The following is a 17,897-nucleotide window of genomic DNA, read 5'->3' on the forward strand; positions in this document are numbered from 1 at the left end:
CGATATTTACCACGATCGACTCGACATGCAGCTGCGAGATGCACAGGAGCAACAAAGCACTCCACGGTGCGGCGACATACGAAATCCACTGCCCAGCTACGCGTCGGCAACTAACAAAACGCCGACCCTGCCAGGATTCGAACCTGGAATCTTCTGATCCGTAGTCAGACGCGTTATCCGTTGCGCCACAGGGCCAGTGGCAGCATTTCTTTCTACGAGACAAGTGCAATTCGCTAAGAAACGTGTTCTCCATGGCTGAGCAAGCTCCCAAGGAAGGTACCTTTCGTGCAGCTGCGTGGCCGCAGTGCGCCTGCAGAGCTTAGAGCTTGCCACGCATCTGCTCTCGCTGTTCGACAGGTAGCAGAAGGCAAGGCGCGCGTTTTCCCACGTTTTCTCGACGACGAGAGCCGGTTGATGTGCATGTAAGCGTAGCATATGAAACAAGAATAGCACGAAGCATTGGTAGTCAGGTGCCAAAGTCGCAGTATGGCATCAGGTGGCGATCGTATGTTTCTGTGGCCACCACTGGTTTGCAGCAAAGTGAATACCGCTAACTGAAAGCACTCTGTTGTAGCCCCAGTGGCGCAATTGGTTAGCGCACGGTACTTATAAGGCAGTAGCCGTGAGCAATGCCGGGGTTGTGAGTTCGAGCCTCACCTGGGGCATACTTTTATTTCTTAGCAGCTGTCTCTGACAGCAACAGGAGGCTAGGTTTGAGATGTATCAGCTATTTGAGTAACATAATTGTGCATTCGAGACGCTAGCTGCGTCTTCCTCGGTAGTATAGTGGTTAGTATCCCCGCCTGTCACGCGGGAGACCGGGGTTCGATTCCCCGCCGGGGAGGCACATCCGATTTGTAATCGCTGCTCTATCACTCGCCGAACTTAGTGTAGGTCGTTTGCGGCTACTAGCACCATATCTCTCGCACACAGGCACGTGTCTACAGCGCATCCTCGGTAGTATAGTGGTTAGTATCCCCGCCTGTCACGCGGGAGACCGGGGTTCGATTCCCCGCCGGGGAGATGCGATTTTTATCTCACAACCCTGTTCGAGTGTTGCGCGTATGTGGGTCGTAAGAGCATTAACTTTGCGATCGTGGAGTGTAGTTGGCGCAAAATCTTAAAAAATGCTACAACTTAGGAAGTGGTTCTCGCATTCTTCACATTTCAGAATTGCGGGGTATGCTGTTAACGCTGTATCAAAGCACCCCAGCCGACGCTGTGGGCGTAATAATCGAGCTCGGCACAGTCCGCAAAAGAAATAATTTTAGCAGAGCGTGGTTTCGATCCACGGACCTCTGGGTTATGGGCCCAGCACGCTTCCACTGCGCCACTCTGCTGCCTGGGGTTGCGCCGGCTCTTCGCCACGTGACGTGGGACACTTGGAAAGTGTTGTCTGCGTCGCTTTCACACGCCTGTATTTAATTGCGTATCATCTCCTACAGCTCTCAGCTTGACTTGTCTCGACTTTGCTCGACTGACGCTACGCTGACGCTTGCAGGCAGCGATATTTACCACGATCGACTCGACATGCAGCTGCGAGATGCACAGGAGCAACAAAGCACTCCACGGTGCGGCGACATACGAAATCCACTGCCCAGCTACGCGTCGGCAACTAACAAAACGCCGACCCTGCCAGGATTCGAACCTGGAATCTTCTGATCCGTAGTCAGACGCGTTATCCGTTGCGCCACAGGGCCAGTGGCAGCATTTCTTTCTACGAGACAAGTGCAATTCGCTAAGAAACGTGTTCTCCATGGCTGAGCAAGCTCCCAAGGAAGGTACCTTTCGTGCAGCTGCGTGGCCGCAGTGCGCCTGCAGAGCTTAGAGCTTGCCACGCATCTGCTCTCGCTGTTCGACAGGTAGCAGAAGGCAAGGCGCGCGTTTTCCCACGTTTTCTCGACGACGAGAGCCGGTTGATGTGCATGTAAGCGTAGCATATGAAACAAGAATAGCACGAAGCATTGGTAGTCAGGTGCCAAAGTCGCAGTATGGCATCAGGTGGCGATCGTATGTTTCTGTGGCCACCACTGGTTTGCAGCAAAGTGAATACCGCTAACTGAAAGCACTCTGTTGTAGCCCCAGTGGCGCAATTGGTTAGCGCACGGTACTTATAAGGCAGTAGCCGTGAGCAATGCCGGGGTTGTGAGTTCGAGCCTCACCTGGGGCATACTTTTATTTCTTAGCAGCTGTCTCTGACAGCAACAGGAGGCTAGGTTTGAGATGTATCAGCTATTTGAGTAACATAATTGTGCATTCGAGACGCTAGCTGCGTCTTCCTCGGTAGTATAGTGGTTAGTATCCCCGCCTGTCACGCGGGAGACCGGGGTTCGATTCCCCGCCGGGGAGGCACATCCGATTTGTAATTGCTGCTCTATCACTCGCCGAACTTAGTGTAGGTCGTTTGCGGCTACTAGCACCATATCTCTCGCACACAGGCACGTGTCTACAGCGCATCCTCGGTAGTATAGTGGTTAGTATCCCCGCCTGTCACGCGGGAGACCGGGGTTCGATTCCCCGCCGGGGAGATGCGATTTTTATCTCACAACCCTGTTCGAGTGTTGCGCGTATGTGGGTCGTAAGAGCATTAACTTTGCGATCGTGGAGTGTAGTTGGCGCAAAATCTTAAAAAATGCTACAACTTAGGAAGTGGTTCTCGCATTCTTCACATTTCAGAATTGCGGGGTATGCTGTTAACGCTGTATCAAAGCACCCCAGCCGACGCTGTGGGCGTAATAATCGAGCTCGGCACAGTCCGCAAAAGAAATAATTTTAGCAGAGCGTGGTTTCGATCCACGGACCTCTGGGTTATGGGCCCAGCACGCTTCCACTGCGCCACTCTGCTGCCTGGGGTTGCGCCGGCTCTTCGCCACGTGACGTGGGACACTTGGAAAGTGTTGTCTGCGTCGCTTTCACACGCCTGTATTTAATTGCGTATCATCTCCTACAGCTCTCAGCTTGACTTGTCTCGACTTTGCTCGACTGACGCTACGCTGACGCTTGCAGGCAGCGATATTTACCACGATCGACTCGACATGCAGCTGCGAGATGCACAGGAGCAACAAAGCACTCCACGGTGCGGCGACATACGAAATCCACTGCCCAGCTACGCGTCGGCAACTAACAAAACGCCGACCCTGCCAGGATTCGAACCTGGAATCTTCTGATCCGTAGTCAGACGCGTTATCCGTTGCGCCACAGGGCCAGTGGCAGCATTTCTTTCTACGAGACAAGTGCAATTCGCTAAGAAACGTGTTCTCCATGGCTGAGCAAGCTCCCAAGGAAGGTACCTTTCGTGCAGCTGCGTGGCCGCAGTGCGCCTGCAGAGCTTAGAGCTTGCCACGCATCTGCTCTCGCTGTTCGACAGGTAGCAGAAGGCAAGGCGCGCGTTTTCCCACGTTTTCTCGACGACGAGAGCCGGTTGATGTGCATGTAAGCGTAGCATATGAAACAAGAATAGCACGAAGCATTGGTAGTCAGGTGCCAAAGTCGCAGTATGGCATCAGGTGGCGATCGTATGTTTCTGTGGCCACCACTGGTTTGCAGCAAAGTGAATACCGCTAACTGAAAGCACTCTGTTGTAGCCCCAGTGGCGCAATTGGTTAGCGCACGGTACTTATAAGGCAGTAGCCGTGAGCAATGCCGGGGTTGTGAGTTCGAGCCTCACCTGGGGCATACTTTTATTTCTTAGCAGCTGTCTCTGACAGCAACAGGAGGCTAGGTTTGAGATGTATCAGCTATTTGAGTAACATAATTGTGCATTCGAGACGCTAGCTGCGTCTTCCTCGGTAGTATAGTGGTTAGTATCCCCGCCTGTCACGCGGGAGACCGGGGTTCGATTCCCCGCCGGGGAGGCACATCCGATTTGTAATTGCTGCTCTATCACTCGCCGAACTTAGTGTAGGTCGTTTGCGGCTACTAGCACCATATCTCTCGCACACAGGCACCTGTCTACAGCGCATCCTCGGTAGTATAGTGGTTAGTATCCCCGCCTGTCACGCGGGAGACCGGGGTTCGATTCCCCGCCGGGGAGACGCGATTTTTATCTCACAACCCTGTTCGAGTGTTGCGCGTATGTGGGTCGTAAGAGCATTAACTTTGCGATCGTGGAGTGTAGTTGGCGCAAAATCTTAAAAAATGCTACAACTTAGGAAGTGGTTCTCGCATTCTTCACATTTCAGAATTGCGGGGTATGCTGTTAACGCTGTATCAAAGCACCCCAGCCGACGCTGTGGGCGTAATAATCGAGCTCGGCACAGTCCGCAAAAGAAATAATTTTAGCAGAGCGTGGTTTCGATCCACGGACCTCTGGGTTATGGGCCCAGCACGCTTCCACTGCGCCACTCTGCTGCCTGGGGTTGCGCCGGCTCTTCGCCACGTGACGTGGGACACTTGGAAAGTGTTGTCTGCGTCGCTTTCACACGCCTGTATTTAATTGCGTATCATCTCCTACAGCTCTCAGCTTGACTTGTCTCGACTTTGCTCGACTGACGCTACGCTGACGCTTGCAGGCAGCGATATTTACCACGATCGACTCGACATGCAGCTGCGAGATGCACAGGAGCAACAAAGCACTCCACGGTGCGGCGACATACGAAATCCACTGCCCAGCTACGCGTCGGCAACTAACAAAACGCCGACCCTGCCAGGATTCGAACCTGGAATCTTCTGATCCGTAGTCAGACGCGTTATCCGTTGCGCCACAGGGCCAGTGGCAGCATTTCTTTCTACGAGACAAGTGCAATTCGCTAAGAAACGTGTTCTCCATGGCTGAGCAAGCTCCCAAGGAAGGTACCTTTCGTGCAGCTGCGTGGCCGCAGTGCGCCTGCAGAGCTTAGAGCTTGCCACGCATCTGCTCTCGCTGTTCGACAGGTAGCAGAAGGCAAGGCGCGCGTTTTCCCACGTTTTCTCGACGACGAGAGCCGGTTGATGTGCATGTAAGCGTAGCATATGAAACAAGAATAGCACGAAGCATTGGTAGTCAGGTGCCAAAGTCGCAGTATGGCATCAGGTGGCGATCGTATGTTTCTGTGGCCACCACTGGTTTGCAGCAAAGTGAATACCGCTAACTGAAAGCACTCTGTTGTAGCCCCAGTGGCGCAATTGGTTAGCGCACGGTACTTATAAGGCAGTAGCCGTGAGCAATGCCGGGGTTGTGAGTTCGAGCCTCACCTGGGGCATACTTTTATTTCTTAGCAGCTGTCTCTGACAGCAACAGGAGGCTAGGTTTGAGATGTATCAGCTATTTGAGTAACATAATTGTGCATTCGAGACGCTAGCTGCGTCTTCCTCGGTAGTATAGTGGTTAGTATCCCCGCCTGTCACGCGGGAGACCGGGGTTCGATTCCCCGCCGGGGAGGCACATCCGATTTGTAATTGCTGCTCTATCACTCGCCGAACTTAGTGTAGGTCGTTTGCGGCTACTAGCACCATATCTCTCGCACACAGGCACCTGTCTACAGCGCATCCTCGGTAGTATAGTGGTTAGTATCCCCGCCTGTCACGCGGGAGACCGGGGTTCGATTCCCCGCCGGGGAGACGCGATTTTTATCTCACAACCCTGTTCGAGTGTTGCGCGTATGTGGGTCGTAAGAGCATTAACTTTGCGATCGTGGAGTGTAGTTGGCGCAAAATCTTAAAAAATGCTACAACTTAGGAAGTGGTTCTCGCATTCTTCACATTTCAGAATTGCGGGGTATGCTGTTAACGCTGTATCAAAGCACCCCAGCCGACGCTGTGGGCGTAATAATCGAGCTCGGCACAGTCCGCAAAAGAAATAATTTTAGCAGAGCGTGGTTTCGATCCACGGACCTCTGGGTTATGGGCCCAGCACGCTTCCACTGCGCCACTCTGCTGCCTGGGGTTGCGCCGGCTCTTCGCCACGTGACGTGGGACACTTGGAAAGTGTTGTCTGCGTCGCTTTCACACGCCTGTATTTAATTGCGTATCATCTCCTACAGCTCTCAGCTTGACTTGTCTCGACTTTGCTCGACTGACGCTACGCTGACGCTTGCAGGCAGCGATATTTACCACGATCGACTCGACATGCAGCTGCGAGATGCACAGGAGCAACAAAGCACTCCACGGTGCGGCGACATACGAAATCCACTGCCCAGCTACGCGTCGGCAACTAACAAAACGCCGACCCTGCCAGGATTCGAACCTGGAATCTTCTGATCCGTAGTCAGACGCGTTATCCGTTGCGCCACAGGGCCAGTGGCAGCATTTCTTTCTACGAGACAAGTGCAATTCGCTAAGAAACGTGTTCTCCATGGCTGAGCAAGCTCCCAAGGAAGGTACCTTTCGTGCAGCTGCGTGGCCGCAGTGCGCCTGCAGAGCTTAGAGCTTGCCACGCATCTGCTCTCGCTGTTCGACAGGTAGCAGAAGGCAAGGCGCGCGTTTTCCCACGTTTTCTCGACGACGAGAGCCGGTTGATGTGCATGTAAGCGTAGCATATGAAACAAGAATAGCACGAAGCATTGGTAGTCAGGTGCCAAAGTCGCAGTATGGCATCAGGTGGCGATCGTATGTTTCTGTGGCCACCACTGGTTTGCAGCAAAGTGAATACCGCTAACTGAAAGCACTCTGTTGTAGCCCCAGTGGCGCAATTGGTTAGCGCACGGTACTTATAAGGCAGTAGCCGTGAGCAATGCCGGGGTTGTGAGTTCGAGCCTCACCTGGGGCATACTTTTATTTCTTAGCAGCTGTCTCTGACAGCAACAGGAGGCTAGGTTTGAGATGTATCAGCTATTTGAGTAACATAATTGTGCATTCGAGACGCTAGCTGCGTCTTCCTCGGTAGTATAGTGGTTAGTATCCCCGCCTGTCACGCGGGAGACCGGGGTTCGATTCCCCGCCGGGGAGGCACATCCGATTTGTAATTGCTGCTCTATCACTCGCCGAACTTAGTGTAGGTCGTTTGCGGCTACTAGCACCATATCTCTCGCACACAGGCACCTGTCTACAGCGCATCCTCGGTAGTATAGTGGTTAGTATCCCCGCCTGTCACGCGGGAGACCGGGGTTCGATTCCCCGCCGGGGAGATGCGATTTTTATCTCACAACCCTGTTCGAGTGTTGCGCGTATGTGGGTCGTAAGAGCATTAACTTTGCGATCGTGGAGTGTAGTTGGCGCAAAATCTTAAAAAATGCTACAACTTAGGAAGTGGTTCTCGCATTCTTCACATTTCAGAATTGCGGGGTATGCTGTTAACGCTGTATCAAAGCACCCCAGCCGACGCTGTGGGCGTAATAATCGAGCTCGGCACAGTCCGCAAAAGAAATAATTTTAGCAGAGCGTGGTTTCGATCCACGGACCTCTGGGTTATGGGCCCAGCACGCTTCCACTGCGCCACTCTGCTGCCTGGGGTTGCGCCGGCTCTTCGCCACGTGACGTGGGACACTTGGAAAGTGTTGTCTGCGTCGCTTTCACACGCCTGTATTTAATTGCGTATCATCTCCTACAGCTCTCAGCTTGACTTGTCTCGACTTTGCTCGACTGACGCTACGCTGACGCTTGCAGGCAGCGATATTTACCACGATCGACTCGACATGCAGCTGCGAGATGCACAGGAGCAACAAAGCACTCCACGGTGCGGCGACATACGAAATCCACTGCCCAGCTACGCGTCGGCAACTAACAAAACGCCGACCCTGCCAGGATTCGAACCTGGAATCTTCTGATCCGTAGTCAGACGCGTTATCCGTTGCGCCACAGGGCCAGTGGCAGCATTTCTTTCTACGAGACAAGTGCAGTTCGCTAAGAAACGTGTTCTCCATGGCTGAGCAAGCTCCCAAGGAAGGTACCTTTCGTGCAGCTGCGTGGCCGCAGTGCGCCTGCAGAGCTTAGAGCTTGCCACGCATCTGCTCTCGCTGTTCGACAGGTAGCAGAAGGCAAGGCGCGCGTTTTCCCACGTTTTCTCGACGACGAGAGCCGGTTGATGTGCATGTAAGCGTAGCATATGAAACAAGAATAGCACGAAGCATTGGTAGTCAGGTGCCAAAGTCGCAGTATGGCATCAGGTGGCGATCGTATGTTTCTGTGGCCACCACTGGTTTGCAGCAAAGTGAATACCGCTAACTGAAAGCACTCTGTTGTAGCCCCAGTGGCGCAATTGGTTAGCGCACGGTACTTATAAGGCAGTAGCCGTGAGCAATGCCGGGGTTGTGAGTTCGAGCCTCACCTGGGGCATACTTTTATTTCTTAGCAGCTGTCTCTGACAGCAACAGGAGGCTAGGTTTGAGATGTATCAGCTATTTGAGTAACATAATTGTGCATTCGAGACGCTAGCTGCGTCTTCCTCGGTAGTATAGTGGTTAGTATCCCCGCCTGTCACGCGGGAGACCGGGGTTCGATTCCCCGCCGGGGAGGCACATCCGATTTGTAATTGCTGCTCTATCACTCGCCGAACTTAGTGTAGGTCGTTTGCGGCTACTAGCACCATATCTCTCGCACACAGGCACCTGTCTACAGCGCATCGTCGGTAGTATAGTGGTTAGTATCCCCGCCTGTCACGCGGGAGACCGGGGTTCGATTCCCCGCCGGGGAGATGCGATTTTTATCTCACAACCCTGTTCGAGTGTTGCGCGTATGTGGGTCGTAAGAGCATTAACTTTGCGATCGTGGAGTGTAGTTGGCGCAAAATCTTAAAAAATGCTACAACTTAGGAAGTGGTTCTCGCATTCTTCACATTTCAGAATTGCGGGGTATGCTGTTAACGCTGTATCAAAGCACCCCAGCCGACGCTGTGGGCGTAATAATCGAGCTCGGCACAGTCCGCAAAAGAAATAATTTTAGCAGAGCGTGGTTTCGATCCACGGACCTCTGGGTTATGGGCCCAGCACGCTTCCACTGCGCCACTCTGCTGCCTGGGGTTGCGCCGGCTCTTCGCCACGTGACGTGGGACACTTGGAAAGTGTTGTCTGCGTCGCTTTCACACGCCTGTATTTAATTGCGTATCATCTCCTACAGCTCTCAGCTTGACTTGTCTCGACTTTGCTCGACTGACGCTACGCTGACGCTTGCAGGCAGCGATATTTACCACGATCGACTCGACATGCAGCTGCGAGATGCACAGGAGCAACAAAGCACTCCACGGTGCGGCGACATACGAAATCCACTGCCCAGCTACGCGTCGGCAACTAACAAAACGCCGACCCTGCCAGGATTCGAACCTGGAATCTTCTGATCCGTAGTCAGACGCGTTATCCGTTGCGCCACAGGGCCAGTGGCAGCATTTCTTTCTACGAGACAAGTGCAATTCGCTAAGAAACGTGTTCTCCATGGCTGAGCAAGCTCCCAAGGAAGGTACCTTTCGTGCAGCTGCGTGGCCGCAGTGCGCCTGCAGAGCTTAGAGCTTGCCACGCATCTGCTCTCGCTGTTCGACAGGTAGCAGAAGGCAAGGCGCGCGTTTTCCCACGTTTTCTCGACGACGAGAGCCGGTTGATGTGCATGTAAGCGTAGCATATGAAACAAGAATAGCACGAAGCATTGGTAGTCAGGTGCCAAAGTCGCAGTATGGCATCAGGTGGCGATCGTATGTTTCTGTGGCCACCACTGGTTTGCAGCAAAGTGAATACCGCTAACTGAAAGCACTCTGTTGTAGCCCCAGTGGCGCAATTGGTTAGCGCACGGTACTTATAAGGCAGTAGCCGTGAGCAATGCCGGGGTTGTGAGTTCGAGCCTCACCTGGGGCATACTTTTATTTCTTAGCAGCTGTCTCTGACAGCAACAGGAGGCTAGGTTTGAGATGTATCAGCTATTTGAGTAACATAATTGTGCATTCGAGACGCTAGCTGCGTCTTCCTCGGTAGTATAGTGGTTAGTATCCCCGCCTGTCACGCGGGAGACCGGGGTTCGATTCCCCGCCGGGGAGGCACATCCGATTTGTAATTGCTGCTCTATCACTCGCCGAACTTAGTGTAGGTCGTTTGCGGCTACTAGCACCATATCTCTCGCACACAGGCACCTGTCTACAGCGCATCCTCGGTAGTATAGTGGTTAGTATCCCCGCCTGTCACGCGGGAGACCGGGGTTCGATTCCCCGCCGGGGAGATGCGATTTTTATCTCACAACCCTGTTCGAGTGTTGCGCGTATGTGGGTCGTAAGAGCATTAACTTTGCGATCGTGGAGTGTAGTTGGCGCAAAATCTTAAAAAATGCTACAACTTAGGAAGTGGTTCTCGCATTCTTCACATTTCAGAATTGCGGGGTATGCTGTTAACGCTGTATCAAAGCACCCCAGCCGACGCTGTGGGCGTAATAATCGAGCTCGGCACAGTCCGCAAAAGAAATAATTTTAGCAGAGCGTGGTTTCGATCCACGGACCTCTGGGTTATGGGCCCAGCACGCTTCCACTGCGCCACTCTGCTGCCTGGGGTTGCGCCGGCTCTTCGCCACGTGACGTGGGACACTTGGAAAGTGTTGTCTGCGTCGCTTTCACACGCCTGTATTTAATTGCGTATCATCTCCTACAGCTCTCAGCTTGACTTGTCTCGACTTTGCTCGACTGACGCTACGCTGACGCTTGCAGGCAGCGATATTTACCACGATCGACTCGACATGCAGCTGCGAGATGCACAGGAGCAACAAAGCACTCCACGGTGCGGCGACATACGAAATCCACTGCCCAGCTACGCGTCGGCAACTAACAAAACGCCGACCCTGCCAGGATTCGAACCTGGAATCTTCTGATCCGTAGTCAGACGCGTTATCCGTTGCGCCACAGGGCCAGTGGCAGCATTTCTTTCTACGAGACAAGTGCAATTCGCTAAGAAACGTGTTCTCCATGGCTGAGCAAGCTCCCAAGGAAGGTACCTTTCGTGCAGCTGCGTGGCCGCAGTGCGCCTGCAGAGCTTAGAGCTTGCCACGCATCTGCTCTCGCTGTTCGACAGGTAGCAGAAGGCAAGGCGCGCGTTTTCCCACGTTTTCTCGACGACGAGAGCCGGTTGATGTGCATGTAAGCGTAGCATATGAAACAAGAATAGCACGAAGCATTGGTAGTCAGGTGCCAAAGTCGCAGTATGGCATCAGGTGGCGATCGTATGTTTCTGTGGCCACCACTGGTTTGCAGCAAAGTGAATACCGCTAACTGAATGCACTCTGTTGTAGCCCCAGTGGCGCAATTGGTTAGCGCACGGTACTTATAAGGCAGTAGCCGTGAGCAATGCCGGGGTTGTGAGTTCGAGCCTCACCTGGGGCATACTTTTATTTCTTAGCAGCTGTCTCTGACAGCAACAGGAGGCTAGGTTTGAGATGTATCAGCTATTTGAGTAACATAATTGTGCATTCGAGACGCTAGCTGCGTCTTCCTCGGTAGTATAGTGGTTAGTATCCCCGCCTGTCACGCGGGAGACCGGGGTTCGATTCCCCGCCGGGGAGGCACATCCGATTTGTAATTGCTGCTCTATCACTCGCCGAACTTAGTGTAGGTCGTTTGCGGCTACTAGCACCATATCTCTCGCACACAGGCACCTGTCTACAGCGCATCCTCGGTAGTATAGTGGTTAGTATCCCCGCCTGTCACGCGGGAGACCGGGGTTCGATTCCCCGCCGGGGAGATGCGATTTTTATCTCACAACCCTGTTCGAGTGTTGCGCGTATGTGGGTCGTAAGAGCATTAACTTTGCGATCGTGGAGTGTAGTTGGCGCAAAATCTTAAAAAATGCTACAACTTAGGAAGTGGTTCTCGCATTCTTCACATTTCAGAATTGCGGGGTATGCTGTTAACGCTGTATCAAAGCACCCCAGCCGACGCTGTGGGCGTAATAATCGAGCTCGGCACAGTCCGCAAAAGAAATAATTTTAGCAGAGCGTGGTTTCGATCCACGGACCTCTGGGTTATGGGCCCAGCACGCTTCCACTGCGCCACTCTGCTGCCTGGGGTTGCGCCGGCTCTTCGCCACGTGACGTGGGACACTTGGAAAGTGTTGTCTGCGTCGCTTTCACACGCCTGTATTTAATTGCGTATCATCTCCTACAGCTCTCAGCTTGACTTGTCTCGACTTTGCTCGACTGACGCTACGCTGACGCTTGCAGGCAGCGATATTTACCACGATCGACTCGACATGCAGCTGCGAGATGCACAGGAGCAACAAAGCACTCCACGGTGCGGCGACATACGAAATCCACTGCCCAGCTACGCGTCGGCAACTAACAAAACGCCGACCCTGCCAGGATTCGAACCTGGAATCTTCTGATCCGTAGTCAGACGCGTTATCCGTTGCGCCACAGGGCCAGTGGCAGCATTTCTTTCTACGAGACAAGTGCAGTTCGCTAAGAAACGTGTTCTCCATGGCTGAGCAAGCTCCCAAGGAAGGTACCTTTCGTGCAGCTGCGTGGCCGCAGTGCGCCTGCAGAGCTTAGAGCTTGCCACGCATCTGCTCTCGCTGTTCGACAGGTAGCAGAAGGCAAGGCGCGCGTTTTCCCACGTTTTCTCGACGACGAGAGCCGGTTGATGTGCATGTAAGCGTAGCATATGAAACAAGAATAGCACGAAGCATTGGTAGTCAGGTGCCAAAGTCGCAGTATGGCATCAGGTGGCGATCGTATGTTTCTGTGGCCACCACTGGTTTGCAGCAAAGTGAATACCGCTAACTGAAAGCACTCTGTTGTAGCCCCAGTGGCGCAATTGGTTAGCGCACGGTACTTATAAGGCAGTAGCCGTGAGCAATGCCGGGGTTGTGAGTTCGAGCCTCACCTGGGGCATACTTTTATTTCTTAGCAGCTGTCTCTGACAGCAACAGGAGGCTAGGTTTGAGATGTATCAGCTATTTGAGTAACATAATTGTGCATTCGAGACGCTAGCTGCGTCTTCCTCGGTAGTATAGTGGTTAGTATCCCCGCCTGTCACGCGGGAGACCGGGGTTCGATTCCCCGCCGGGGAGGCACATCCGATTTGTAATTGCTGCTCTATCACTCGCCGAACTTAGTGTAGGTCGTTTGCGGCTACTAGCACCATATCTCTCGCACACAGGCACCTGTCTACAGCGCATCCTCGGTAGTATAGTGGTTAGTATCCCCGCCTGTCACGCGGGAGACCGGGGTTCGATTCCCCGCCGGGGAGATGCGATTTTTATCTCACAACCCTGTTCGAGTGTTGCGCGTATGTGGGTCGTAAGAGCATTAACTTTGCGATCGTGGAGTGTAGTTGGCGCAAAATCTTAAAAAATGCTACAACTTAGGAAGTGGTTCTCGCATTCTTCACATTTCAGAATTGCGGGGTATGCTGTTAACGCTGTATCAAAGCACCCCAGCCGACGCTGTGGGCGTAATAATCGAGCTCGGCACAGTCCGCAAAAGAAATAATTTTAGCAGAGCGTGGTTTCGATCCACGGACCTCTGGGTTATGGGCCCAGCACGCTTCCACTGCGCCACTCTGCTGCCTGGGGTTGCGCCGGCTCTTCGCCACGTGACGTGGGACACTTGGAAAGTGTTGTCTGCGTCGCTTTCACACGCCTGTATTTAATTGCGTATCATCTCCTACAGCTCTCAGCTTGACTTGTCTCGACTTTGCTCGACTGACGCTACGCTGACGCTTGCAGGCAGCGATATTTACCACGATCGACTCGACATGCAGCTGCGAGATGCACAGGAGCAACAAAGCACTCCACGGTGCGGCGACATACGAAATCCACTGCCCAGCTACGCGTCGGCAACTAACAAAACGCCGACCCTGCCAGGATTCGAACCTGGAATCTTCTGATCCGTAGTCAGACGCGTTATCCGTTGCGCCACAGGGCCAGTGGCAGCATTTCTATCTACGAGACAAGTGCAGTTCGCTAAGAAACGTGTTCTCCATGGCTGAGCAAGCTCCCAAGGAAGGTACCTTTCGTGCAGCTGCGTGGCCGCAGTGCGCCTGCAGAGCTTAGAGCTTGCCACGCATCTGCTCTCGCTGTTCGACAGGTAGCAGAAGGCAAGGCGCGCGTTTTCCCACGTTTTCTCGACGACGAGAGCCGGTTGATGTGCATGTAAGCGTAGCATATGAAACAAGAATAGCACGAAGCATTGGTAGTCAGGTGCCAAAGTCGCAGTATGGCATCAGGTGGCGATCGTATGTTTCTGTGCCCACCACTGGTTTGCAGCAAAGTGAATACCGCTAACTGAAAGCACTCTGTTGTAGCCCCAGTGGCGCAATTGGTTAGCGCACGGTACTTATAAGGCAGTAGCCGTGAGCAATGCCGGGGTTGTGAGTTCGAGCCTCACCTGGGGCATACTTTTATTTCTTAGCAGCTGTCTCTGACAGCAACAGGAGGCTAGGTTTGAGATGTATCAGCTATTTGAGTAACATAATTGTGCATTCGAGACGCTAGCTGCGTCTTCCTCGGTAGTATAGTGGTTAGTATCCCCGCCTGTCACGCGGGAGACCGGGGTTCGATTCCCCGCCGGGGAGGCACATCCGATTTGTAATTGCTGCTCTATCACTCGCCGAACTTAGTGTAGGTCGTTTGCGGCTACTAGCACCATATCTCTCGCACACAGGCACCTGTCTACAGCGCATCCTCGGTAGTATAGTGGTTAGTATCCCCGCCTGTCACGCGGGAGACCGGGGTTCGATTCCCCGCCGGGGAGATGCGATTTTTATCTCACAACCCTGTTCGAGTGTTGCGCGTATGTGGGTCGTAAGAGCATTAACTTTGCGATCGTGGAGTGTAGTTGGCGCAAAATCTTAAAAAATGCTACAACTTAGGAAGTGGTTCTCGCATTCTTCACATTTCAGAATTGCGGGGTATGCTGTTAACGCTGTATCAAAGCACCCCAGCCGACGCTGTGGGCGTAATAATCGAGCTCGGCACAGTCCGCAAAAGAAATAATTTTAGCAGAGCGTGGTTTCGATCCACGGACCTCTGGGTTATGGGCCCAGCACGCTTCCACTGCGCCACTCTGCTGCCTGGGGTTGCGCCGGCTCTTCGCCACGTGACGTGGGACACTTGGAAAGTGTTGTCTGCGTCGCTTTCACACGCCTGTATTTAATTGCGTATCATCTCCTACAGCTCTCAGCTTGACTTGTCTCGACTTTGCTCGACTGACGCTACGCTGACGCTTGCAGGCAGCGATATTTACCACGATCGACTCGACATGCAGCTGCGAGATGCACAGGAGCAACAAAGCACTCCACGGTGCGGCGACATACGAAATCCACTGCCCAGCTACGCGTCGGCAACTAACAAAACGCCGACCCTGCCAGGATTCGAACCTGGAATCTTCTGATCCGTAGTCAGACGCGTTATCCGTTGCGCCACAGGGCCAGTGGCAGCATTTCTTTCTACGAGACAAGTGCAATTCGCTAAGAAACGTGTTCTCCATGGCTGAGCAAGCTCCCAAGGAAGGTACCTTTCGTGCAGCTGCGTGGCCGCAGTGCGCCTGCAGAGCTTAGAGCTTGCCACGCATCTGCTCTCGCTGTTCGACAGGTAGCAGAAGGCAAGGCGCGCGTTTTCCCACGTTTTCTCGACGACGAGAGCCGGTTGATGTGCATGTAAGCGTAGCATATGAAACAAGAATAGCACGAAGCATTGGTAGTCAGGTGCCAAAGTCGCAGTATGGCATCAGGTGGCGATCGTATGTTTCTGTGGCCACCACTGGTTTGCAGCAAAGTGAATACCGCTAACTGAAAGCACTCTGTTGTAGCCCCAGTGGCGCAATTGGTTAGCGCACGGTACTTATAAGGCAGTAGCCGTGAGCAATGCCGGGGTTGTGAGTTCGAGCCTCACCTGGGGCATACTTTTATTTCTTAGCAGCTGTCTCTGACAGCAACAGGAGGCTAGGTTTGAGATGTATCAGCTATTTGAGTAACATAATTGTGCATTCGAGACGCTAGCTGCGTCTTCCTCGGTAGTATAGTGGTTAGTATCCCCGCCTGTCACGCGGGAGACCGGGGTTCGATTCCCCGCCGGGGAGGCACATCCGATTTGTAATCGCTGCTCTATCACTCGCCGAACTTAGTGTAGGTCGTTTGCGGCTACTAGCACCATATCTCTCGCACACAGGCACGTGTCTACAGCGCATCCTCGGTAGTATAGTGGTTAGTATCCCCGCCTGTCACGCGGGAGACCGGGGTTCGATTCCCCGCCGGGGAGATGCGATTTTTATCTCACAACCCTGTTCGAGTGTTGCGCGTATGTGGGTCGTAAGAGCATTAACTTTGCGATCGTGGAGTGTAGTTGGCGCAAAATCTTAAAAAATGCTACAACTTAGGAAGTGGTTCTCGCATTCTTCACATTTCAGAATTGCGGGGTATGCTGTTAACGCTGTATCAAAGCACCCCAGCCGACGCTGTGGGCGTAATAATCGAGCTCGGCACAGTCCGCAAAAGAAATAATTTTAGCAGAGCGTGGTTTCGATCCACGGACCTCTGGGTTATGGGCCCAGCACGCTTCCACTGCGCCACTCTGCTGCCTGGGGTTGCGCCGGCTCTTCGCCACGTGACGTGGGACACTTGGAAAGTGTTGTCTGCGTCGCTTTCACACGCCTGTATTTAATTGCGTATCATCTCCTACAGCTCTCAGCTTGACTTGTCTCGACTTTGCTCGACTGACGCTACGCTGACGCTTGCAGGCAGCGATATTTACCACGATCGACTCGACATGCAGCTGCGAGATGCACAGGAGCAACAAAGCACTCCACGGTGCGGCGACATACGAAATCCACTGCCCAGCTACGCGTCGGCAACTAACAAAACGCCGACCCTGCCAGGATTCGAACCTGGAATCTTCTGATCCGTAGTCAGACGCGTTATCCGTTGCGCCACAGGGCCAGTGGCAGCATTTCTTTCTACGAGACAAGTGCAATTCGCTAAGAAACGTGTTCTCCATGGCTGAGCAAGCTCCCAAGGAAGGTACCTTTCGTGCAGCTGCGTGGCCGCAGTGCGCCTGCAGAGCTTAGAGCTTGCCACGCATCTGCTCTCGCTGTTCGACAGGTAGCAGAAGGCAAGGCGCGCGTTTTCCCACGTTTTCTCGACGACGAGAGCCGGTTGATGTGCATGTAAGCGTAGCATATGAAACAAGAATAGCACGAAGCATTGGTAGTCAGGTGCCAAAGTCGCAGTATGGCATCAGGTGGCGATCGTATGTTTCTGTGGCCACCACTGGTTTGCAGCAAAGTGAATACCGCTAACTGAAAGCACTCTGTTGTAGCCCCAGTGGCGCAATTGGTTAGCGCACGGTACTTATAAGGCAGTAGCCGTGAGCAATGCCGGGGTTGTGAGTTCGAGCCTCACCTGGGGCATACTTTTATTTCTTAGCAGCTGTCTCTGACAGCAACAGGAGGCTAGGTTTGAGATGTATCAGCTATTTGAGTAACATAATTGTGCATTCGAGACGCTAGCTGCGTCTTCCTCGGTAGTATAGTGGTTAGTATCCCCGCCTGTCACGCGGGAGACCGGGGTTCGATTCCCCGCCGGGGAGGCACATCCGATTTGTAATTGCTGCTCTATCACTCGCCGAACTTAGTGTAGGTCGTTTGCGGCTACTAGCACCATATCTCTCGCACACAGGCACGTGTCTACAGCGCATCCTCGGTAGTATAGTGGTTAGTATCCCCGCCTGTCACGCGGGAGACCGGGGTTCGATTCCCCGCCGGGGAGATGCGATTTTTATCTCACAACCCTGTTCGAGTGTTGCGCGTATGTGGGTCGTAAGAGCATTAACTTTGTGATCGTGGAGTGTAGTTGGCGCAAAATCTTAAAAAATGCTACAACTTAGGAAGTGGTTCTCGCATTCTTCACATTTCAGAATTGCGGGGTATGCTGTTAACGCTGTATCAAAGCACCCCAGCCGACGCTGTGGGCGTAATAATCGAGCTCGGCACAGTCCGCAAAAGAAATAATTTTAGCAGAGCGTGGTTTCGATCCACGGACCTCTGGGTTATGGGCCCAGCACGCTTCCACTGCGCCACTCTGCTGC

At 53.2% G+C, this 17,897-nt stretch overlaps 60 non-coding genes across 60 annotated transcripts; 36 read left to right on the plus strand and 24 right to left on the minus strand.

Moving 5' to 3' along the window:
* Positions 1-122: 122 nt before the first annotated feature.
* Positions 123-195, minus strand: Trnar-acg. The gene has a single exon. It is a non-coding gene; the product is annotated as a tRNA-Arg (tRNA).
* A 378-nt stretch (positions 196-573) lies between these two features.
* On the plus strand, positions 574-665 carry Trnai-uau. The gene is given in 2 exon segments: positions 574-611; positions 630-665. It is a non-coding gene; the product is annotated as a tRNA-Ile (tRNA).
* Positions 666-772: 107 nt separating this feature from the next.
* Positions 773-844, plus strand: Trnad-guc. The gene has a single exon. It is a non-coding gene; the product is annotated as a tRNA-Asp (tRNA).
* Positions 845-951: 107 nt separating this feature from the next.
* Trnad-guc lies at positions 952-1,023 on the plus strand. The gene has a single exon. It is a non-coding gene; the product is annotated as a tRNA-Asp (tRNA).
* Positions 1,024-1,268: 245 nt separating this feature from the next.
* On the minus strand, positions 1,269-1,340 carry Trnam-cau. The gene has a single exon. It is a non-coding gene; the product is annotated as a tRNA-Met (tRNA).
* A 287-nt stretch (positions 1,341-1,627) lies between these two features.
* On the minus strand, positions 1,628-1,700 carry Trnar-acg. Its single transcript has one exon. It is a non-coding gene; the product is annotated as a tRNA-Arg (tRNA).
* A 378-nt stretch (positions 1,701-2,078) lies between these two features.
* On the plus strand, positions 2,079-2,170 carry Trnai-uau. Its single transcript is given in 2 exon segments — positions 2,079-2,116; positions 2,135-2,170. It is a non-coding gene; the product is annotated as a tRNA-Ile (tRNA).
* A 107-nt stretch (positions 2,171-2,277) lies between these two features.
* Positions 2,278-2,349, plus strand: Trnad-guc. Its single transcript has one exon. It is a non-coding gene; the product is annotated as a tRNA-Asp (tRNA).
* Positions 2,350-2,456: 107 nt separating this feature from the next.
* Positions 2,457-2,528, plus strand: Trnad-guc. Its single transcript has one exon. It is a non-coding gene; the product is annotated as a tRNA-Asp (tRNA).
* Positions 2,529-2,773: 245 nt separating this feature from the next.
* Trnam-cau lies at positions 2,774-2,845 on the minus strand. Its single transcript has one exon. It is a non-coding gene; the product is annotated as a tRNA-Met (tRNA).
* A 287-nt stretch (positions 2,846-3,132) lies between these two features.
* Trnar-acg lies at positions 3,133-3,205 on the minus strand. Its single transcript has one exon. It is a non-coding gene; the product is annotated as a tRNA-Arg (tRNA).
* A 378-nt stretch (positions 3,206-3,583) lies between these two features.
* Positions 3,584-3,675, plus strand: Trnai-uau. Its single transcript is given in 2 exon segments — positions 3,584-3,621; positions 3,640-3,675. It is a non-coding gene; the product is annotated as a tRNA-Ile (tRNA).
* A 107-nt stretch (positions 3,676-3,782) lies between these two features.
* Positions 3,783-3,854, plus strand: Trnad-guc. Its single transcript has one exon. It is a non-coding gene; the product is annotated as a tRNA-Asp (tRNA).
* Positions 3,855-3,961: 107 nt separating this feature from the next.
* On the plus strand, positions 3,962-4,033 carry Trnad-guc. The gene has a single exon. It is a non-coding gene; the product is annotated as a tRNA-Asp (tRNA).
* Positions 4,034-4,278: 245 nt separating this feature from the next.
* On the minus strand, positions 4,279-4,350 carry Trnam-cau. The gene has a single exon. It is a non-coding gene; the product is annotated as a tRNA-Met (tRNA).
* Positions 4,351-4,637: 287 nt separating this feature from the next.
* Positions 4,638-4,710, minus strand: Trnar-acg. Its single transcript has one exon. It is a non-coding gene; the product is annotated as a tRNA-Arg (tRNA).
* Positions 4,711-5,088: 378 nt separating this feature from the next.
* Positions 5,089-5,180, plus strand: Trnai-uau. The gene is given in 2 exon segments: positions 5,089-5,126; positions 5,145-5,180. It is a non-coding gene; the product is annotated as a tRNA-Ile (tRNA).
* A 107-nt stretch (positions 5,181-5,287) lies between these two features.
* On the plus strand, positions 5,288-5,359 carry Trnad-guc. Its single transcript has one exon. It is a non-coding gene; the product is annotated as a tRNA-Asp (tRNA).
* A 107-nt stretch (positions 5,360-5,466) lies between these two features.
* On the plus strand, positions 5,467-5,538 carry Trnad-guc. The gene has a single exon. It is a non-coding gene; the product is annotated as a tRNA-Asp (tRNA).
* Positions 5,539-5,783: 245 nt separating this feature from the next.
* Trnam-cau lies at positions 5,784-5,855 on the minus strand. The gene has a single exon. It is a non-coding gene; the product is annotated as a tRNA-Met (tRNA).
* A 287-nt stretch (positions 5,856-6,142) lies between these two features.
* On the minus strand, positions 6,143-6,215 carry Trnar-acg. The gene has a single exon. It is a non-coding gene; the product is annotated as a tRNA-Arg (tRNA).
* A 378-nt stretch (positions 6,216-6,593) lies between these two features.
* On the plus strand, positions 6,594-6,685 carry Trnai-uau. Its single transcript is given in 2 exon segments — positions 6,594-6,631; positions 6,650-6,685. It is a non-coding gene; the product is annotated as a tRNA-Ile (tRNA).
* Positions 6,686-6,792: 107 nt separating this feature from the next.
* Positions 6,793-6,864, plus strand: Trnad-guc. The gene has a single exon. It is a non-coding gene; the product is annotated as a tRNA-Asp (tRNA).
* Positions 6,865-6,971: 107 nt separating this feature from the next.
* Trnad-guc lies at positions 6,972-7,043 on the plus strand. The gene has a single exon. It is a non-coding gene; the product is annotated as a tRNA-Asp (tRNA).
* Positions 7,044-7,288: 245 nt separating this feature from the next.
* Trnam-cau lies at positions 7,289-7,360 on the minus strand. Its single transcript has one exon. It is a non-coding gene; the product is annotated as a tRNA-Met (tRNA).
* A 287-nt stretch (positions 7,361-7,647) lies between these two features.
* Positions 7,648-7,720, minus strand: Trnar-acg. Its single transcript has one exon. It is a non-coding gene; the product is annotated as a tRNA-Arg (tRNA).
* A 378-nt stretch (positions 7,721-8,098) lies between these two features.
* Trnai-uau lies at positions 8,099-8,190 on the plus strand. Its single transcript is given in 2 exon segments — positions 8,099-8,136; positions 8,155-8,190. It is a non-coding gene; the product is annotated as a tRNA-Ile (tRNA).
* A 107-nt stretch (positions 8,191-8,297) lies between these two features.
* On the plus strand, positions 8,298-8,369 carry Trnad-guc. The gene has a single exon. It is a non-coding gene; the product is annotated as a tRNA-Asp (tRNA).
* Positions 8,370-8,476: 107 nt separating this feature from the next.
* Trnad-guc lies at positions 8,477-8,548 on the plus strand. Its single transcript has one exon. It is a non-coding gene; the product is annotated as a tRNA-Asp (tRNA).
* Positions 8,549-8,793: 245 nt separating this feature from the next.
* Trnam-cau lies at positions 8,794-8,865 on the minus strand. Its single transcript has one exon. It is a non-coding gene; the product is annotated as a tRNA-Met (tRNA).
* A 287-nt stretch (positions 8,866-9,152) lies between these two features.
* Positions 9,153-9,225, minus strand: Trnar-acg. The gene has a single exon. It is a non-coding gene; the product is annotated as a tRNA-Arg (tRNA).
* A 378-nt stretch (positions 9,226-9,603) lies between these two features.
* Trnai-uau lies at positions 9,604-9,695 on the plus strand. Its single transcript is given in 2 exon segments — positions 9,604-9,641; positions 9,660-9,695. It is a non-coding gene; the product is annotated as a tRNA-Ile (tRNA).
* A 107-nt stretch (positions 9,696-9,802) lies between these two features.
* Positions 9,803-9,874, plus strand: Trnad-guc. Its single transcript has one exon. It is a non-coding gene; the product is annotated as a tRNA-Asp (tRNA).
* Positions 9,875-9,981: 107 nt separating this feature from the next.
* On the plus strand, positions 9,982-10,053 carry Trnad-guc. Its single transcript has one exon. It is a non-coding gene; the product is annotated as a tRNA-Asp (tRNA).
* Positions 10,054-10,298: 245 nt separating this feature from the next.
* Positions 10,299-10,370, minus strand: Trnam-cau. Its single transcript has one exon. It is a non-coding gene; the product is annotated as a tRNA-Met (tRNA).
* Positions 10,371-10,657: 287 nt separating this feature from the next.
* Positions 10,658-10,730, minus strand: Trnar-acg. Its single transcript has one exon. It is a non-coding gene; the product is annotated as a tRNA-Arg (tRNA).
* Positions 10,731-11,108: 378 nt separating this feature from the next.
* On the plus strand, positions 11,109-11,200 carry Trnai-uau. Its single transcript is given in 2 exon segments — positions 11,109-11,146; positions 11,165-11,200. It is a non-coding gene; the product is annotated as a tRNA-Ile (tRNA).
* A 107-nt stretch (positions 11,201-11,307) lies between these two features.
* Positions 11,308-11,379, plus strand: Trnad-guc. Its single transcript has one exon. It is a non-coding gene; the product is annotated as a tRNA-Asp (tRNA).
* Positions 11,380-11,486: 107 nt separating this feature from the next.
* On the plus strand, positions 11,487-11,558 carry Trnad-guc. The gene has a single exon. It is a non-coding gene; the product is annotated as a tRNA-Asp (tRNA).
* Positions 11,559-11,803: 245 nt separating this feature from the next.
* Trnam-cau lies at positions 11,804-11,875 on the minus strand. The gene has a single exon. It is a non-coding gene; the product is annotated as a tRNA-Met (tRNA).
* Positions 11,876-12,162: 287 nt separating this feature from the next.
* On the minus strand, positions 12,163-12,235 carry Trnar-acg. Its single transcript has one exon. It is a non-coding gene; the product is annotated as a tRNA-Arg (tRNA).
* Positions 12,236-12,613: 378 nt separating this feature from the next.
* On the plus strand, positions 12,614-12,705 carry Trnai-uau. The gene is given in 2 exon segments: positions 12,614-12,651; positions 12,670-12,705. It is a non-coding gene; the product is annotated as a tRNA-Ile (tRNA).
* Positions 12,706-12,812: 107 nt separating this feature from the next.
* On the plus strand, positions 12,813-12,884 carry Trnad-guc. The gene has a single exon. It is a non-coding gene; the product is annotated as a tRNA-Asp (tRNA).
* Positions 12,885-12,991: 107 nt separating this feature from the next.
* Positions 12,992-13,063, plus strand: Trnad-guc. Its single transcript has one exon. It is a non-coding gene; the product is annotated as a tRNA-Asp (tRNA).
* A 245-nt stretch (positions 13,064-13,308) lies between these two features.
* On the minus strand, positions 13,309-13,380 carry Trnam-cau. Its single transcript has one exon. It is a non-coding gene; the product is annotated as a tRNA-Met (tRNA).
* A 287-nt stretch (positions 13,381-13,667) lies between these two features.
* On the minus strand, positions 13,668-13,740 carry Trnar-acg. The gene has a single exon. It is a non-coding gene; the product is annotated as a tRNA-Arg (tRNA).
* Positions 13,741-14,118: 378 nt separating this feature from the next.
* On the plus strand, positions 14,119-14,210 carry Trnai-uau. The gene is given in 2 exon segments: positions 14,119-14,156; positions 14,175-14,210. It is a non-coding gene; the product is annotated as a tRNA-Ile (tRNA).
* A 107-nt stretch (positions 14,211-14,317) lies between these two features.
* Trnad-guc lies at positions 14,318-14,389 on the plus strand. The gene has a single exon. It is a non-coding gene; the product is annotated as a tRNA-Asp (tRNA).
* A 107-nt stretch (positions 14,390-14,496) lies between these two features.
* Positions 14,497-14,568, plus strand: Trnad-guc. The gene has a single exon. It is a non-coding gene; the product is annotated as a tRNA-Asp (tRNA).
* Positions 14,569-14,813: 245 nt separating this feature from the next.
* Trnam-cau lies at positions 14,814-14,885 on the minus strand. The gene has a single exon. It is a non-coding gene; the product is annotated as a tRNA-Met (tRNA).
* A 287-nt stretch (positions 14,886-15,172) lies between these two features.
* Trnar-acg lies at positions 15,173-15,245 on the minus strand. Its single transcript has one exon. It is a non-coding gene; the product is annotated as a tRNA-Arg (tRNA).
* A 378-nt stretch (positions 15,246-15,623) lies between these two features.
* Trnai-uau lies at positions 15,624-15,715 on the plus strand. Its single transcript is given in 2 exon segments — positions 15,624-15,661; positions 15,680-15,715. It is a non-coding gene; the product is annotated as a tRNA-Ile (tRNA).
* A 107-nt stretch (positions 15,716-15,822) lies between these two features.
* Positions 15,823-15,894, plus strand: Trnad-guc. Its single transcript has one exon. It is a non-coding gene; the product is annotated as a tRNA-Asp (tRNA).
* A 107-nt stretch (positions 15,895-16,001) lies between these two features.
* On the plus strand, positions 16,002-16,073 carry Trnad-guc. The gene has a single exon. It is a non-coding gene; the product is annotated as a tRNA-Asp (tRNA).
* A 245-nt stretch (positions 16,074-16,318) lies between these two features.
* On the minus strand, positions 16,319-16,390 carry Trnam-cau. Its single transcript has one exon. It is a non-coding gene; the product is annotated as a tRNA-Met (tRNA).
* Positions 16,391-16,677: 287 nt separating this feature from the next.
* On the minus strand, positions 16,678-16,750 carry Trnar-acg. Its single transcript has one exon. It is a non-coding gene; the product is annotated as a tRNA-Arg (tRNA).
* A 378-nt stretch (positions 16,751-17,128) lies between these two features.
* On the plus strand, positions 17,129-17,220 carry Trnai-uau. Its single transcript is given in 2 exon segments — positions 17,129-17,166; positions 17,185-17,220. It is a non-coding gene; the product is annotated as a tRNA-Ile (tRNA).
* Positions 17,221-17,327: 107 nt separating this feature from the next.
* On the plus strand, positions 17,328-17,399 carry Trnad-guc. The gene has a single exon. It is a non-coding gene; the product is annotated as a tRNA-Asp (tRNA).
* A 107-nt stretch (positions 17,400-17,506) lies between these two features.
* On the plus strand, positions 17,507-17,578 carry Trnad-guc. Its single transcript has one exon. It is a non-coding gene; the product is annotated as a tRNA-Asp (tRNA).
* A 245-nt stretch (positions 17,579-17,823) lies between these two features.
* On the minus strand, positions 17,824-17,895 carry Trnam-cau. Its single transcript has one exon. It is a non-coding gene; the product is annotated as a tRNA-Met (tRNA).
* Between the last annotated feature and the right edge of the window lie 2 nt (positions 17,896-17,897).

Source organism: Schistocerca americana, chromosome 8 (assembly GCF_021461395.2).
Source record: "Schistocerca americana isolate TAMUIC-IGC-003095 chromosome 8, iqSchAmer2.1, whole genome shotgun sequence".
NCBI classification, from domain to species: Eukaryota; Metazoa; Arthropoda; class Insecta; order Orthoptera; family Acrididae; genus Schistocerca; species Schistocerca americana.